The sequence below is a fragment of the Giraffa tippelskirchi genome, chromosome 8 (genome assembly GCF_054371585.1).
Source record: "Giraffa tippelskirchi isolate mGirTip1 chromosome 8, T2T-mGirTip1v1.2.pri, whole genome shotgun sequence".
NCBI classification, from domain to species: Eukaryota; Metazoa; Chordata; class Mammalia; order Artiodactyla; family Giraffidae; genus Giraffa; species Giraffa tippelskirchi.
This window is the reverse complement of record NC_137282.1, coordinates 153,824,845-153,842,410: the sequence shown is the minus strand read 5'-3', so window position 1 is coordinate 153,842,410 and position 17,566 is coordinate 153,824,845. Positions and strand designations below refer to the sequence as shown.

The window sequence follows — 17,566 nt, the reverse complement described above, 5'->3', positions numbered from 1 at the left end:
AAGATCATGGCATCTGGTCCCATCACTTCATGGCAAATAAATGGGGAAACAGTGGAAACAATGTCAGACTTTATTTTTTGGGGCTCCAAAATCACTGCAGATGGTGACTGCAGCCATGAAATTAAAAGATGCCTACTCCTTGGAAGGAAAGTTATGACCAACCTAGATAGCATATTTAAAAGCAGAAACATTACTTTGCCAACAAAGGTCCGTCTAGTCAAGGCTATGGGTTTTCCAGTAGTCATGTATGTATGTGAGAGTTGGATGGGAAAAAAAGCTGAGCACAGAAGAATTGATGCTTTTGAACTGTGGTGTTGGAGAAGACTCTTGAGAGTCCCTTGGACTGCAAGGAGATCCAACCAGTCCATCCTAAAGGAGATTGGTTCAGGGTATTCATTGGAAGGACTGATGTTGAAGCTGAAACTCCAATACTTTGGCCACCTCACGCGAAGAGTTGACTCATTGGAAAAGACCCTAATGCTGGGAAGGATTAGGGGCAGGAGGAGAAGGGGATGACAGAAGATGAGATGGCTGGATGGCATCACCGACTCGATGGACATGTGTTTGGGTAGACTCCAGGAGTTGGTGATGGACAGGGAGACCTGGCATGCTGCAATACATGGGGTCGCAAAGAGTCTAACACGACTGAGCAACTGAACTGAACTGAACTGAATCCCATTCATGAGGGTTCCAACTCATGACCTAAGCAACTTCTAAAGGCCCCGTCTCCTAATACCATCCCCATCTCCTAATATCATGGGGATTAAGATCTCAAAATAAGAATTTTGAAGGCACATAAACATTCAGTCCATAACATGTCCCAAGCATTATTCTAAGAAGTCATTTGTTTTTTCTAATGATCAGAGATCTTTAAGAGAATATCAGTTTGGCTGACACATAAAGCGACATATCCAAACAGATTAGATCAACAAAGGGCATTTTCATATCAGGAATAATATACTGGAAACCATGCTGTTGTTTTGTATAATAAAATTTACTCAAACAATGAAAGCAGGACTTTGATAAGAACAAATAATACAACATCTAAAAGCACAGGACTTCCCTTATGGCTCAGTGGTAAAAAATCTGCCTGCAATGCAGGAGATGCAGGTTCGATCCCTGGGTTGGGAAGATCCCCTGGAGGATGACATGACAACCCACTCCAGTAATCTTGCCTGGAGAATCCCATAGAGAGAGGAGCCTGGCAGGCTACAGTCCATGGGGTTGCAAAGAGTTGAACACAACTAAAACAACTTAGCACTCATGCACTAAAAGCACAGACTATCTTGCCTTTTATAAACATCCTTCTAAGTTAGGTCACTTGAAGCTGATTTGTCAAAACTGAACTGCTCCTTGTTTTAGTCTAACATATTACTGAAATGTACAGCTTTATCCTAAAGTAGGATTGATTAAAATTTAACATGTAGAAAAAATATAAAGATTTTTAAAATAAGCATTTAAAAATCTAGGCGCTAAGAAGTCTCTGAGACAGATATTTCGCTATGGTTAGGGAGTTAAATAGTAGGTAACGAGGGGAAAACATTCCAAGGTGAGTTCTAGGTGATATCTTATTTCCTCATTGGTTTTAAGCAAACATGTGATGTATAAGGATGAATTTTTTCCATTCATTTTTTTTCATCATGAGAATATTTTCCATTATAGTGCAGAGAAGGGTGGAAGAATATCTTTTTTTGGCAGGCCTAAAATGCCAAATAGTATCTACAGTCAAAACTTGTTGTGGTACAAGTATACAGATCATAGACACACAGTGTGTGGTCTCTTCTATTTTTATTTTGTGTTGTAAATGGAAAATAACAGACTAGACGGTCATCTCTCTCTGGCCTTTACCCCCACAGATGGTCTGCTATAGATGTCTGAGAAACGCATGGTAGATTTGTTACCTTTGTTGTTGTTCAGTCACTAAGTCATCTCCAACTCTGTGATCCCAAGGACTGCAGCATGCCTGGCTCCTCTGTCCTCCACTATCTCTTGGAGTTTGCTCAGATTCATGACCACTGAGTCAGTGGTACTATCTAAACATCTCATCCTTCCATCCCCTTCTCCTTTCGCCTTCAATCTTTCCCAGCATCAGAAACTTTTCCAATGAGTCGGCTCTTCACATCAGGTGGCTAAATAAAGTATTGGAGCTTCAGCTTCAACAACAGTCCTTCCAATGAATATTCAGGGTTGACTTCCTTTAGGATTGACTGATTTGATCTCCTTGCTGTCCAAGGGACTCTCAAGAGTCTTCCCCAGCACCACAATTTGAAAGCGTCAAATATGTTACCTAGGGGTTAGCATCTTTCTGGTGTTCAGTATTTCCCTTTGTTTGTGGCCCTGGGTCTCTGAATCTGATGACACTGTGATCCTATTTCAACCGGTGGATGCTGGGAGTGTCCCAAACTAGAGGTTTTGTGAATTGCCATAGCAGATGGTACATGGCTCAGTCTTCCCCAACAAGGACTGAGTTTATCGCTGGCAAATTGGAAACAGAGATTGAGGCAATAATCACTGACAAGGAGCTTCCTCCTCATTCCAGCCACTGTTTATTCCAGCATCTGTAACCGTTCATTTCCTTCAGCAGACTGGGAATTACTGGTTATGGGTGGCAGCAGCAATGATAGAAGAACTTTGTTGACTCCTTTGGATCCTGTTAAGGAAATCCAACGAGAGAAAACTCCTATTGTGTCCTTAATCAGTGCTCGTTCTTCCTAAAGAAGCAAAAAAATGCATGCTAATTTCTGCCTTATTGCTGCTCCTAGATGAATATCAAGTTGATGAAGTATTGTTTGTTGTTGCTTAGTTGCTTAGTCGTGTCCGACTCTTTGCAACCCCATGGACCGTAGCCCACCAGGCTCCTCTGTCCGTGGTGTTTTCCAGGCAAGAATACTGGAGTGGGTTGCCATTTCCTTCTCCACAATGGGATTATAATAATTTTTTGTTGGAAAGGTACTAGCCTGAGCTGATTGGGTAGGAGGAGGAATGGGATTGATCCTAACATGAAACCAGAGGTTTGTTCCGAAACACACTGAACCTTTGTAATGAAAAGCTCATTTTCTGGGATTTCCCTGGGGATCCAGTGGCTAACACACTGCACTGCCAAGGCAGGGGCACAGGTTCAATCCCTGGTCAGGGAACTGGGTCCCACATGCCACAACCAAAGATCCCACATGCCTTGGTGAAGATAGAGGATCCTATGAGTCACAGCTAAGACCCAGCACAGTCAAATACATAAATAAATAGATATTTTTAAAAAGAAGACTCATTTTATCATTTACAGGTAAAGCTAGGAATAGATTCACATTCTGCTATGCTGCTAAGGTTGTGCTCAAAGAGTGGGCTTATACTCACCAGGTACAAGGGAAACACAAGCAAACTTTGAATGCCACCAGCCATTAGGTCCCCAGCAAGGAGTGGACTAGAGATTCTGTTTCTCACTGCTCTGTAGGGGGACACTGAGCATGCAAGAGGGTGAGAGAGGGAAATATCACTGCAGGCATATCTCAGGGGACACACAGCACTCCTGCAACAGGCCCTATCAGTGGCTCAGACTGGGTAACTGCCATGTCACATTGGTCTGCCCCAGAGAGAGGGGGCCAGCAGTTTCTGTTTATGGAGTCATTGAGAATCCCCAAGCACAAGCAACCAGTTTTGAAGACTATATTGCAATATGCCACTAACATCCTTTAGGTTTTAATATAGCATTTGCAAGTAAATTAAAACTACCACTCTAAATTCAAGTTGCCTGGACCAGCTGTTTGTGTTAGGGTCACCAGCTTCAGCTAACTCAGGAAAGTCAGCCAGCTAAAGGAGGAAAGGAAGTCTGTTACAAAGTGGTATTTGTTTGAGAAAAATACAGATTCCCCCAACAGAGTTCCAGGATTCTTCTGCCAAAATGCAGCCTTTACATCCACATTGTCTGAGTTTCAGTGGACATTTGGAGAGTACCAGTTTCCATGGTAAATCCAAGGAAGATATAGTTTCCCCAACTGTTTACTCTTTGAGTACAACCTAAAAATGGCAGCACATAGGAAAGCCTGACCCACTTCAGTGTAAGAGGCATAAGTTCGCTTTCTGATGAAAACTGCACTAATTTAGAAATTCCTGTGCTATTGTATACATAGTAGATAATCAATGTTTGAATTCCTTCCCATAGAGACTAAAGAAAGCAGTAGAATATCCTGGAGAAAATTCTAGGAGTGGAAGCCAAGAGTTCTTCTGCTGGCCCCCAAATTTGTTGTGTGATCCTAGGCAAATGGCTTTAAATCTCTGGACCCAATCTGCACGGTGAAAATTATGTCTGGGTCTCTTAAGATCAGACTCAGTGCTAAAACTAGGAATGTCTAGTTGTGCTATAGCCTAGAAAAACTGTTCAGCATTCATTTTCAAGTCTTATATCTAGAAATATACTTTCCAAGTTTCCTTTACTTGTTGAAGCAATATTTGCATAGGAGAACTTACACAATAATATTTCAGAGATAGTCACTCTATGAAAAATTGCAGAACTCTTAAGTGTTTCTTCACATTACATTTTTGTGTGTTTGCATTATGTTTTTCACAAGACTGTTTCTTCTTTTCACTCTTGAAGATTAAAATATTAATAATTGTGTCAACCATAAGGCCACAACTGTGAACCAGAGTGGAGTTTACCTGCATGAGAAAGGGTTAATGTGACCCCTCAGGAGAGAGTGTTTTACTCTCTGCTGTCATAATATTTGGATTTTTCGACAAATTAGGATTTGTAGGATTAAGTAAACATTTGTAACCATCATGGGATGTTAAAATACACACACACATACACACACATGTGTGTATGTAGACACATAAGTGTATCTTCGGTTGGCCGAAACTGTTGTTCAAGTTTTTCAGTAACATCTTATAGAAAAACCCAAATGAATGTTTTGGCCAAACCAATATGTCTATGTATGTATAAAACCATGCTAATTTGCATCAGAATTTAAAAGCTAATTACCAGGTTTCACTTAATTAATACTCTAGAAATATCTATCAGGCAAAATATATAATATTTATAAAAAGAAGCCTTATTGGACAAAGTTCATAAACCACAAAATATCATATTCAAATAAAGACTATAAGTACATTTAAATCTCTACTTGTCTCATTTCAGATCACAGTAAACCAGCCTTAATCTCACTGGTCTTTACAACTTGCAAAATGATTTGGCTTGAGTTTCCTTGGGGATTCTGTCCTGAGAAATCTCTCCATGGTCTCACCATTACTGTGAAAGTCTCACATTTTAGAAGGCTGCTGCAAGCAAGTCTCCTTTCCCCAACCTTACACAACTCCAGACAGTTTTTAAGGGTGTGTGTGTGTGCACACACATGTGTTTCCCCCTCTCCTTTTAGCTCAAGGAAACAAAAGCAATACATGCCAACTATTTATTTACAATTCCAACATACCTAAATAAGATTCAATAAAAATATTTTAACCTGTTTTAGCACAATAGCTATAATAACCAGTCTTCAAATTGTATTCAGCATCTGTCACAAATTATCTCAAATAGGAGCTGAATTTTACTTACACGCCCATAAAACAGAACCATTTAAAATATTTATGGTAGTATATTTATGCACTAAGCAAATATTTATGTAGCTCTTCATTTATGCTAGGTACTTTGCTAAGCATTAAGCACTGAAAAAACAAAAATCAAATAAAATAAAGATAATACACTAAAGATGTTATACTTCCTGACCCTGGATCCCTGTCTCAGGAAGATCCTCTGGAGAAGGGAATGGCAACCCACTCCAGTATTCTTGCCTGGAGAATCCCATGGACAGAGGAGCCTGGCAGGCTATAGTCCATGGGGTCAAAAAGAGTCGGACACGACTGAGTGACTAAGTACACACACACTAAAGGCATCATCTCATAGATGCTCACTTCATCTAGAGCTTGCTTCTCATCCCCTTCAGAAACAGATCTTTAAGTGTATGGAATCCAAGCAATGCTTGAAGTTCTAACCATATCTTCTTTCCATGCCAGGCTTCTTTAAAAATATGCAAACTGTGTTGAGAAATATAAATAAGCTCACAATCTATTCAATGGGATTCCAATTTGCAAAACCAGAAACTTTGTTTTCTTTAATGGATCTTATCTTGCTCTTGAGCTCAAAAGTGCTCCATGTTTGGTCAATGAATAAGTGACAGATCATTGTAACATACTGTTCAGGAAGAGTTAATGTGGCAGGCCTGAGACTGCTCTTTAGAAAGGACAACTTACAAGGCTAGCCCTTGGCTGGGGTCTGGGAATTTGGATTTTAAGAGGGTTCTCACCAGTCCTGGGTTTCCCTGGTGGCTCAGCGGTAAAGAATCTGCCTGCCAATGCAGGATACGCAGGTTCGATCCCAGGGTGGGGAAGATCTCCTGGAGAAGATGGCAACCCACTCCAGTATTCTTGCCTGGGAAATCCCATGGACAGAGGACCCTGGTGGGCTACAGTTCATAGGGCCACAAAGAGTTGGACACAACAGTGACTAAACAACAACTCACCAGTACTAGAACTGACAAGAATGATTCACAGTGCCCAGGCTGTCCACACAAACAACGTGGCTTATGCTGCACACCTGCTTTGCTTTGGGGAGTCTGAGATTTTGAATTTTTTTGCCATGCCACACAGCGTGTGGGGTCTTAGTTCCCCAACCAGGGATCAAACCCACTCCCCCTACATGGGAAGGACAGAGTCTTAACCACTGGACCACAATGGAAGTTCTGAGTCTTTGGCACCTGCCAGGCAGAGAGTACTTATGTGTTGCTGTTGTTTAGTCACTAAGTTGTGTCCAACTCTTTTGCGATCCCACGGACTGTAGCCTGGCAGGCTCCTCTCTCAATGGAATTTCCCAGGCTACTGGTGTGGACTGCCATCTCTTATTCCAGGGGATCTTTCCAATTCAGGGATCAAACCTGCGTCTCCTCAATTGGCAGGCGAATTCTTTATCACTGTGCCACCAGGAGAGCCTGTGACCAACTTATGATAAAAACCCTGGGACCCAAGTCTCTAATGAAGTTTCCTGGTAGACAGCACTGTGCATGTGCTGTCATGACTCACTGCTGGTTGAATTATGTTCTATGTGACTCCACTGGGAGCAAACCCTGGGAAGCTCGTATCTGGTTTCCCTAAACTTCACCCCCCGTGTTTTTCCTCATACTGAATGTACCAGGTAGCCTTTCTCCGTAAGCAGTCTTAGCTGTAAGTGACGGCTGCCAGTCCTTCTAGAAAATCACAGACCTGGGAGTGGTCTTGAGGGCCCCCGACACACATGTAATGAATGAATATCTCCTTTCTGCCAAGTACTTTCTAACAGCTGAGGATATTCCAGTGAGCAAAACAAAAGCACCGGCTCCAGGGAGCTTACATTCTATTTGGAGCAGTTAGAGGGAAGACAGGGAGAGGAGGGAGGAGTCAGGCAATTAAAAAACAAACAAGCAAATTATATTAAGAAAATGTGCTTGATGGCAAGAGGTACTATGTCAAACAAGAAAGCAAGAAAGGACTTCCCTGGGGGTCCAGGGATACAGAATCTGCCTGCCAATGCAGGGGGCACGAGTTCACTCCTTGGCTCAGGAGGATCCCACCCACCACAAGGCAACTAAGCCTGAGTGCCACAACTGCTGAAGCCCACACGCCCTAGGGTCTGTGTTCTTCAACAAGAAAACCCACCATAATGGGAAGTCTGCAAACTGGAAATATAGAGTAGCCCCAGCACACTGCAACTAGAGAAAACCCCTGAGCAGCAAGGAAGACCCAATGCAGCCAAAAACAAATTTAATAAAAGAAAGCAAACAAGAAAGAAGGTATGGAGTTTAGTCATGGAAGTCTTTGAGTTAAGAGTGGAAGGAGGTATGGAGCGAGTCATGGCAATATCCAGGGACAGAGCTTTCTAAGCAGAGGGAACCGCTGGTGCAAAGGCCCTGAGGCACAAGCATGTTCGGTTCAGGAATAGCAAGGGGGGCGATGTGGCTGCAGGGCAGTGAGCAACCCCCAGGAGTGGTAGGAGATGGGCTGGGGAACGTGGAGGCCAGACCAGGTGGGCCATTACCAACTTTCTGGCTTTTATTCTGAGTCACACAGGAAACCATCAGAGGGTTATGAGCAGAGGAATGATTTGATTTTAAAGCATCATTGTGGCTCTTTATGGAGGATACACTGTGAATTACTGCAATAGCCCAGAATTTGTGGATGACTTAGATGCAGAGTGTGTGAAAAAGAGAGGAACCCATGATTCTCGGGCTTCAGTTGGTGAAGTTACTGTGTATTGAGGTGGGAAAACTGAGGAAGGAGCAGGTTTGGCAGATGTAGAAGTAGGTCCGAATCAGAAATGTAATTCTCTCCTCCAAAAGGAATATTTCATTTCTCTCTTGTGCAGACCAGTGAGGGAGATGGCAGAGCTTCCTTCAAAAGCCACTGATGCTTCGATGGTCGTCACACAGAGATCTGGCAGCAAGGATCCCATATTCTACATGACTCTTAAAAGAAAACACATGTGGCTTATAATATCATTGCATAGTACATTGTTATTATAATTTTATTTCCATTATGTTATGTACTTTAATCCTTTGAACTTTAAGAAACAGAAAATTAAGTATATCTCCGATTGTGCATAAAGGAAAATATATCTTGCTTTATATTTTGATAGTGCTTTTATGTAATTGATCTCATTTAAATTGTATAACAACCCACTGTGCCCAGTGACAAGTCTTACCCCAACTTTACAGCTCTGAACACTGAGCCTCGGGATGTGGCTTTGATGTGATTTACAAGGTCAGCATTAAAATTCACATGAGTATCATTTTCTAGCCTATCAGTCTGAAGGCTGGTGATCTTCACTGATCACGTTTCCATTTTGCCTGTGTGGATGTTGCATAAAGGACTCTGAATGAGAACTTACAGCAGAATGATCTTACAGGGAGGAAGAGGAAATATTAGAAGTTGGTAACAAATGACCTACTGCTTAACTTAGCTCATAAGCTTTTAGAGAAAGCATCGCTTTATTTCTCTCTGGAAGTATCTCAGACATTGTCATATTAAAATATATACTTGGTGTGTGTATACACATAAAGATACCTCCCCGTTTGAAAATCTCTTTGGTATGGTACAGCTTGTTTCTCAAGTTAAATTGGCTGCTTCCTTTGTATCTGAAACTACATGTTGATGTTATAGGAAGCACCATCAAAAAGGTCTGCCTTAATAGTTGTCCTGGAGCAATGAGATAATATTATTATAATTAACAAGGTTCAAAGGACTTTCAGGTTATAAGAACTTACGGTGTTTTAAAAAATAACAAACATGGGCTTAGTAGAATTTAAAGACTACAAAAACTCCCTACTACTTTTCCAGTAACCTACTTGTCTAAGCATAAATATCTGCTAAACAGTATTTGGGGAAATAACCTGAATAGTTAATGAGTACCTTGAACTGAAAGAGTGGGTAGAATAATATAAATATTTATCCTTTGAAGTGTAACTAATGGAGCTTCAGTGTATTCATAGTGAAGCTCCATATCAAAGTTCCATTTCTTTGGTTAGTTTAAAATATCTCATTAATATTTTGAGTAATGCTAAGGAACTACAAGACTATTTCTAATACTATTTTTAGATAACAAAAACAATGGCGACTCATTTATATAAAGTTCTAAACTAAAGAAAATTAGGTGGTTCTTTTACATTTCTTTTTTTAAATTCTTGCTAACTGAAACAATCACAGCCAACACTTTGGTATATTTCCTTCCAGGTTATTTCAGTGCGTAGATTTGGTGTGTATTTTACATTGTAGTTATATTACCCCACTGGTTCTTTATTTATGTATTTATGTATTTGGCAGCACTAGGTCTTCATGGCTGCACAGGGGCGTTTCTCTGGTTGCAGAGAGCAGCGGCTTCTCATTGTGGTGGCTTCTCTTGTGGGGAATGGGCTCTGGAGCATTCAGGCTTCAGGTGTTGTGACATATGGGCTTAGTTGCCTTGAGGCACGTGGAATCCTCCTGGACCAGGGATCGAACCCACGTCCCCTGCATTGGCAGGCAGATTCTTAACCACTGGACCACCGGGGAAGTCCCTCCCCAGTGCTTCTTACACTTTATTCAGCAGTGAAGTAAGGAGGGAGGGGTGATCCTAAAGGCTCTGCTACCTGGACAGATTCTCTCTGCCCTTTGTTCTTCTATTAATTTTTGCTGGGTATGGTGGATGCTGAGCCCCCAGTTGTTGGTCACCCTCAGAGGCCTGCAGGAGAATCTTCCCCTGGGGTGAAATATGCAGACAGAAGTTGAGAGTACCTTGAAGGTTGAGCACCTAAGGGCTAGACTGGACTGAAGTATGTGATAAATCATTCACACAGGACTTGCCTGCTATGTGCCACTTGATGCTTGCATACTTTTCCTTCTCCCAGGTGGACGTGACACTCATTTTCCATTGTCACAACAACGGGAAGGAGAGCTGAAAACAGGAGTGCCGGCGGGAGAGCTGCAGGGCAAGACGCAATGCCATCAAGTGACTGGAGTCTTGTTATTAGGAAATGTGGAAAGTTTACTGAAACTGGTAAGCAGGCCACAGGAACTGAATAGTCCCAATGATGAGGGAGGCACTGGTGAACACTGAACCCTTTTTCATAGTTTGATTTCTTTTGATAACAGCATCCAGTGAAGGCTTTTTAGTTTTGAAAAACCTTGAAATGAAGGTTAGTCTGGCAAGGGATGGCCAACCCCTCACAAAGCTATTAACCCATCTAATTGGAATTTGATCATGACAATTAAAGGCACATGTCAGTCTTTTCTTTTTATGACCTTCAAATAAGATCTACGTTTGAAAGCCTTGTCTGTGGTGACAATTGATTTAGAAAACCGAAAAGTGTGTGAGGGGCATTAAAAAGAAGGTCTGGCCTTCAGTAAACCTTTTACCCTTCTTTGGAATAAGTGTGTTACATTGTGTTATCCTTGCTTTTACTTTTAAAATGATTATTCTCAACTTGAGGCATCATCTACAAGATCTATGCTCTTCAAAATATCAATGTCATAAAAGACAAATAAAAGCTGATGAACTGTTTCAGATCAAAAATGGGTAGAGTGACAAATGAATGCAGAGAGCAACCCAGAGTTTTTCTTTTGCTATAAAAGACACTAATGGAAAAAGTGGTGAGATATGAATAAGGCCTGGATATTAGATAATAGTTTCACATCAATATTAATTTGCAAATTATGATAATTGTGTGTGATTCTGTAAGATAATATCCTAATTTGGGACCATGTGGATATTCATTTCAGTTAATACTTGAAGTATTTAGGGTTAAAGGTAGCATCATGTCTGCAATTTACTCTCCAATAGTTCAGGAAAAGATTATATACACAAGGAGAAAGAAGAATAAAGCAGTGTGATCAATATTTGAGGATCTGGTGTGAAACTGTTTGGAAATCATTGTACTGTTCTTTCCTGTAAGTTGAAAATTATGTCAAGTAAAAATTTTAAGTAATGAAAGATAACTTTTAAATCTTAAAACATGTTTAACATGGTCTTATTAACATCATATAAATATTGCAAGGCACCGCCATAAACACTTAGGATAGTGTTTTCTCCAAAGCATTTCATTTTGTATTGGGGTAAATGTAACGAACAATGTTGTCGTAGTTTCAGATGAACAATGAAGAGACTTAGCATACACAGTCATGTCTCCATTCTCCCTCAAACACCCCTCCCATCCAGGCTGCCATATAGCACTGAGCAGAGTTCCCTGTGCTATACAGTAGGTCCATGGTGGTTATCCATTTTAAATGTAACAGTGTGTACATGTCCATCCCAAACTCCCTGACTACCCCTTCCCTCCATCTTCCCCACCCCCACCCCCAGCAACCAGAAGTTCATGCTCTGTCAGTCTGTTTCTGTTTTGTAAATAAGTTCATTCAATTACTGATAACATGTGTTTTCCTTTTCATGACATACACTGAAATCCTAATGGTGAAACATGAGTTTGCATTTATAGTAAGAAATAAGTTAACTAGTCTTGCTATTATATGTATATCACCAAGAGCAGCAAATCCTGCCAGTCATCCAACAGCAAGAATTGTCCCCTAAGAGAGCTGATTTACACAGCAGGACATCAAATAGATGATAAAGGCACAGAATACTGGTGAGCAATTTAAAGGAATACTATCATTTTTCCCACTGTACATTTGAATATCACTTTTATTTTTTTCTAAGTATTTTTGCCCATATTATCTCATTGTATACCCTGCCTTATATTTAAAACTTGCCATTTTTCAAGTGGCCATTTTCACAGCTAGATGGGATTTTTAAAAAATCTATGTATATTTGAAGCTGGTTAAAAACAACTATAATCTGAGAAAGACCTCTTATTGACTGGAGCTAGAAAAGGAAGAAGGGGATTTTATTATTCTCAAAACACCTGGAAATTTGATGTTGCTTATTCTCAGTCTATATCACAATGCTGAAATCTAGCACTTGCTTGGGCAGTCTGTCTATGATAAATAATTTTTATTCATGAAAAGAATGGCCTTCCCTGGTGGCTCAGACAGTAAAGAATCCGCTTGCAAAATGGGAGACCTGGGTTTGATCCCTGGGGTGGGAAGATCCCCTGGAGGAGGGCATGGCGACCCTCTCCAGTATTCTTGCCTGGAAAAATTCCCATGGACAGAGGAGCCTGGTGGGCTATATAGTCCATCGGGTCGCAAAGAGTTGGGCACGACTGAGCAACTTACACTTTCACTTTCACCCCCACCAAGTTCTGTGTCACACCCATCCACACAATATATCATGTTAGCTCCTTTTTTTTTTTTTCCACAGAAGGGCATGTCCAGACATGGTGTGAAGGGCCGGGAAGAGGGGTGTCATTACAGATCAGCTGGTTGGAACACCTACCAGTTAGGGGAGGTTTGTGAGTATGAGCCTCAGGCACACTGTATCTGTTCTCTGTTCTATGGCTTCCAACTACATCCCCGGCATCTACCTATGAAAACTCAACCAAGATCAGAACAACTATATACCTTGTGGGTGGATCAGCCCTTGCATATCACCAGACTTGAGAAGCAGTTGCCTAATCATCGATCATCTCCATAAATAAAAGACAGGTATCCAAAGAATGAACAAACTATTTTTGTTGTTACACAAAACTTGCCAAATTGGAAATTATCTCCCAGTTCTAAGCATCTCTCAACTAAATGATACATGCATTTCAGGGTATACTAGGAGTAAGAAGGAAAACAGAAGAAAGGGTAATATTTCAGAAAATTTTTTAAAGGAAGAAAGCTGAGAAAGATTAATAATTGGAATTTTTCATGGAGGTTATTCTTTCTGTTTATGAAAGTGAAAGTGTCAGTCGCTCAATTGTATCTAACTCTTTGCGACCCCATGGACCGTAGCCTGCCGGGCTCCTCTGTCCACGGGGTTTCCCAGGCAAGAATACTGGAGTGGGTAGCCATGCCCTTCTCCAGGGAATCTTCCCCACCCAGGGATCAAACCCAGGTCTCCCACATTTCAGGCAGATTCTTTACCATTTGAGCCACTTATAATTATTTATAATTTTCCTAATATTCATAACACTAGGTTTAGATTTGGAACTCCCCACCACAAGTGTCTCTTGATCTTTCTCCAGAACTTCTTATGCAGTATTTGATTATACAACAATCAAAATTTAGAGCACATTGCATGCAAAGTACAAAAGTAAAACATCAACACTAAATGGAAATGCTTGATAAAATACGGGCACTTCGTTCTTCCCTGTACTTTTCAGACTTTTCTAAGGAGACCACCATAAACATAAACTATTCTCACAACTAGGGGAAAAAACCATTTAAACTGCCTGCTAGTGAAGATAATGCCATTTTATATGTTCCAGAGTCTGTAATATGAGCGTTGCTTCTCCTCTCCTTCTTCCACTCTTCAGACAGCCAGGTTTGGAAATGAGATGCTCTACTTTGATGGCAGGCCAACATCAAATTAAACTACTCCTGAATTTCACAAGTCTAACATTTCAAATGAGAGATTTCAGCTCACTCCACACAGTTTAACATACTTGTGCTCGATGAAGCATTGCTGATAGAATAATTAGCTTGAATAATGTGTGAGAGGGTAAAGACAGCTTTTTAGGCAGTCGCTCACCATTCTTCCCTCTGTGCCCTTACGAATGAACGTTCAAGAGGTCAAGAGGGAGAAGGGCCTCTCCTTTGACCCAGCGCAGGATCTCTGCAGCAGTGTGTGCAGGGTTTAGAAAGGAATGCACATAGAGAGGTACCCAGCCAGCCAGATCAAACCTTGTGCTCAGCCAGAAGAAACATTTTGAAGCCAAACGACCATAGTATCGCATCTTACAAGTCTTATCTAGTGCTCCGTCTGTAGCCTTCATACCTGTGGCAGAAAGAAAAGGTGTGGACGCTAGGTGTATTTGAACAGCCATTTAAGCTATGGTTTCTATTAGTATTTTTAAAATCTACCTTCCTGCAACCAATCCTTTTACTTTCCTGGTTAATTTTAACACCACCTTTAAGAAGTGGTAGCTAATGGAGAGCATAACAGAGCAGACACAAGTAAAATGTAGCACTTCTCTGGCTAATCCGGAACTGCCAGTCACAGCTCAATCCAATACAGTTACCACCCCCAGGCCCGGGTGTGCAGGCTTATTTTGGAGTTAGACCCAGCTGGGGCTTGAAACCGGCTCCAGACGTTTCATAGCATTGCCAGATGGTGAGATCCTCTAGGAAGCAGTTCTACTGTGGGCTCTTTACTCCCTAACCAGGTCTTTGAACATAATCTGCTTTCTCACCCAGGCACCAGCAAACTCAGCCTTCTCATTCTAACTAATCTGCTCTCCATATCTCTACTCAAGGAAGAAATGAGGAAAGAGAAAAACCAGGGAGAGAGAGAGGAAGAGAGGGAAAGATTAAGGTCTCCTATTTCCTGGACATGCTAATAGAAGCCAGTATTCTTTTTCTTCTTGGTCATCATGATTTCTACCCCCATCCCAAGTGCTGTTTTTTCCTATTTTTAGCTTTGTTTTGTTTTAAGAAACCCTTCTCCTCTTCAGTCTTATCTGTTGATTCAATTTCAAAACCCACTGAAATCTTTAACAACCATCCCACAGTCAAAGCACGGTCTGGGTTTGTCTTAAGAAATATCCCTAGCAAACCAAAAATATGCTATTTTTAAAGTAGTTTCTCCACAGCATGAGTATTTGTTTTCGGTGTTTGGTTGTTTTGGGTTTAGGTTTTGGTTTTTGATTTTTGTTCTTGGCCAATTGATACGTCTCCCTTTCCATTCATTTTCAAGCCTCGTCCCCACTGATTCTGTGAGCTCCCCCAAATTTTGTGCACTAAATTCTCTTTTGCTTTAATTGGACAACTTTTGGTTCACTCGCATTGGTTTAGCCAGCGTGGTCACTCAATAAGCAAAAATGTTTACCAATATACTTGGCCTCTGTCTTGCCCCTCACCTCTTCTCCCAGTTCTAAAATTTCTATAGATTAAGCATAGATTAGATGACAATTACACAAATGTTATCCCCTAGATAAATTTCCCAGATCAGTAAACTGAAATTAAGTGAATCAGGAACAGGAGTTGATACAAGATAGGACTATTTCAGCAGCATATCTTGAGATGTATTTATATATATTACATAATATATATGTAATATATATGTATTATATATATATACATAATATATGTGTAATATATGTGTATTATATATACATAATATATATGTAATATATATGTATTATATATATACATAATATATATATATATATACATGGCTCTGTTTGGTCTTAGTTGCAGCACAGGGGATCTTCCTTGCATCATGTGGGATCTTTCCTTGTGGAACAGGGACTCTCTAGTTTTAGTGCTAGGGCTCAGTACTTACAGGGCTAGGCAGTTGAGGTGCACTGGCCTCTTAGCTCCCCAGCATGTGGGATCTTAGTTCCCCCACCAGGGATGGAACCCATGTCCCCTGCATTGCAAAGCAGATTCTTAAGCATTGGACCACCAGGGAAGTCTTGTGAGGTGTATTCTTAAAAGACACAAGGAAAAATATGCGTGTGCATGCCCTTCTGCAGTACTTGAGGTTGGGACGTGGTTTAGTTTTAGCCATCGTGGGCTTTAGTGAAAGACTGTGGTAGGATCCTAACCAGTAGTCTTCTCCTCTGATATTCTTGCTGCTGCTGCTAAGTCGCTTCAGTCGTGTCCGACTCTGTGCGACCCCATAGACGGCAGCCCACCAGGCTCCGCCGTCCCTGGGATTCTCCAGGCAAGAATACTGGAGTGGGTTGCCATTTCCTTCTCCAGTGCATGAAAGGGAAAAGTGAAAGTGAAGTCGCTCAGTCGTGTCCGACTCTTAGCGACCCCATGGACTGTACCCTACCAGGCTCCTCCATCCATGGGATTTTCCAGGCAAGAGTACTGGAGTGGGGTGCCATGATATTCTTACTTCTTCGTAAATAAATGTCAGTGGGACAGAAATAATTGGAACTCCGGGAAAGGGATAATGACAGAAGTCATCAGCAGGTGGTGACAGAGCTGGCGATATAGATCTCCTTACATATACCATAAACCAGGTCATTCAAATGCTTTCTTGAAAACTTCCTCTGCTGTTCTTTCCAGCAACGCTGGGGAAAGGCAGGACAGACGCTGCAGAAAGAAGTCAGTTTTCAAGGGTCCAAGGCTGAAAGCCACATCTCTGGCTTCTCCTATAAAGAAACCAAAGATGTAGTCTGAGTAATGTGTTGGCTAAGAGAAACAAGTGGTAAATGAGGGAAGAGTTGGAGACCTTTAATTATTAATAGCTTCTATAGAGGTTCTGAGATGAGTCCCTTACCCTGAAATTGAGGATAACACCTGGTTGTCTGAGAGAAAGTGCTGGCACTGGAGTAGGTGCTCAATTAATGTTTAATGAACAAATGAAACAGGGCGTGAGACAAGGATGGACAACCTGAGAGAGGGCCTTAGTGCCCTGAACAGTGTTTTGATTCAGCACAAAGGGTAAACAGAAGCCTTTGGAGAGGGTTCAATAGAGCAGTAGATGAGAAACTCCCTGCTTTATTGAGGAACAATTGCACAAACTTTTATACTCAGATGTTGGGTTTGTTTGTTTTTTTTCAACGACGAGATCTAAAATAATGAACAAGAATTCCGCCTTCCAACCAGTAACTGTGGCAAACCCCAGAGACAAGAGTTTTTTCAAGCTCTGGAGCTTCTCTGCCTTCACCGCCGAAACGTGCTATTGGAGCGACCCAAGGCTTCTAAAGAATAGCAGCAGCTTGCAGACGGTTAATCACTGTAAATTCAAGCCCGTCAGAAAGGCTCGGGAGCTCCGGGAGGTCGCTGGCGCGGAGCAGCGTCGCCCAGCGGGCAGACGCAGCGGCTGCGCTCCGGGGCCTCCCTCCCCTCCTCAGCGTTCAGGCGCCCGCGAGCTGCCACCTCCGGGGCGGCCGGTGGGTGGGGGGCGGGGGACACTCCGCCGGCGCTGGGAGGGCGGGCGGCGGCCGAGCGGGCGCCGCTATTGGCTGGCTAGGCGGCGGCGGAGGGGCGGGTCCGCCGTGATTGGCGGGGGACCCAGCCGAGG

At 41.9% G+C, this 17,566-nt stretch overlaps 1 long non-coding RNA gene across 1 annotated transcript; it reads right to left on the bottom strand.

The window, feature by feature from the left end:
• Positions 1–7,762: 7,762 nt before the first annotated feature.
• Positions 7,763–17,397, bottom strand: LOC145516717 (uncharacterized). The gene is made up of 4 exons (XR_014061696.1): positions 16,820–17,397; positions 16,544–16,691; positions 14,269–14,362; positions 7,763–8,480 (listed from the first exon to the last, which is right to left on the bottom strand). It is a non-coding gene; the product is annotated as an uncharacterized LOC145516717 (long non-coding RNA).
• Between the last annotated feature and the right edge of the window lie 169 nt (positions 17,398–17,566).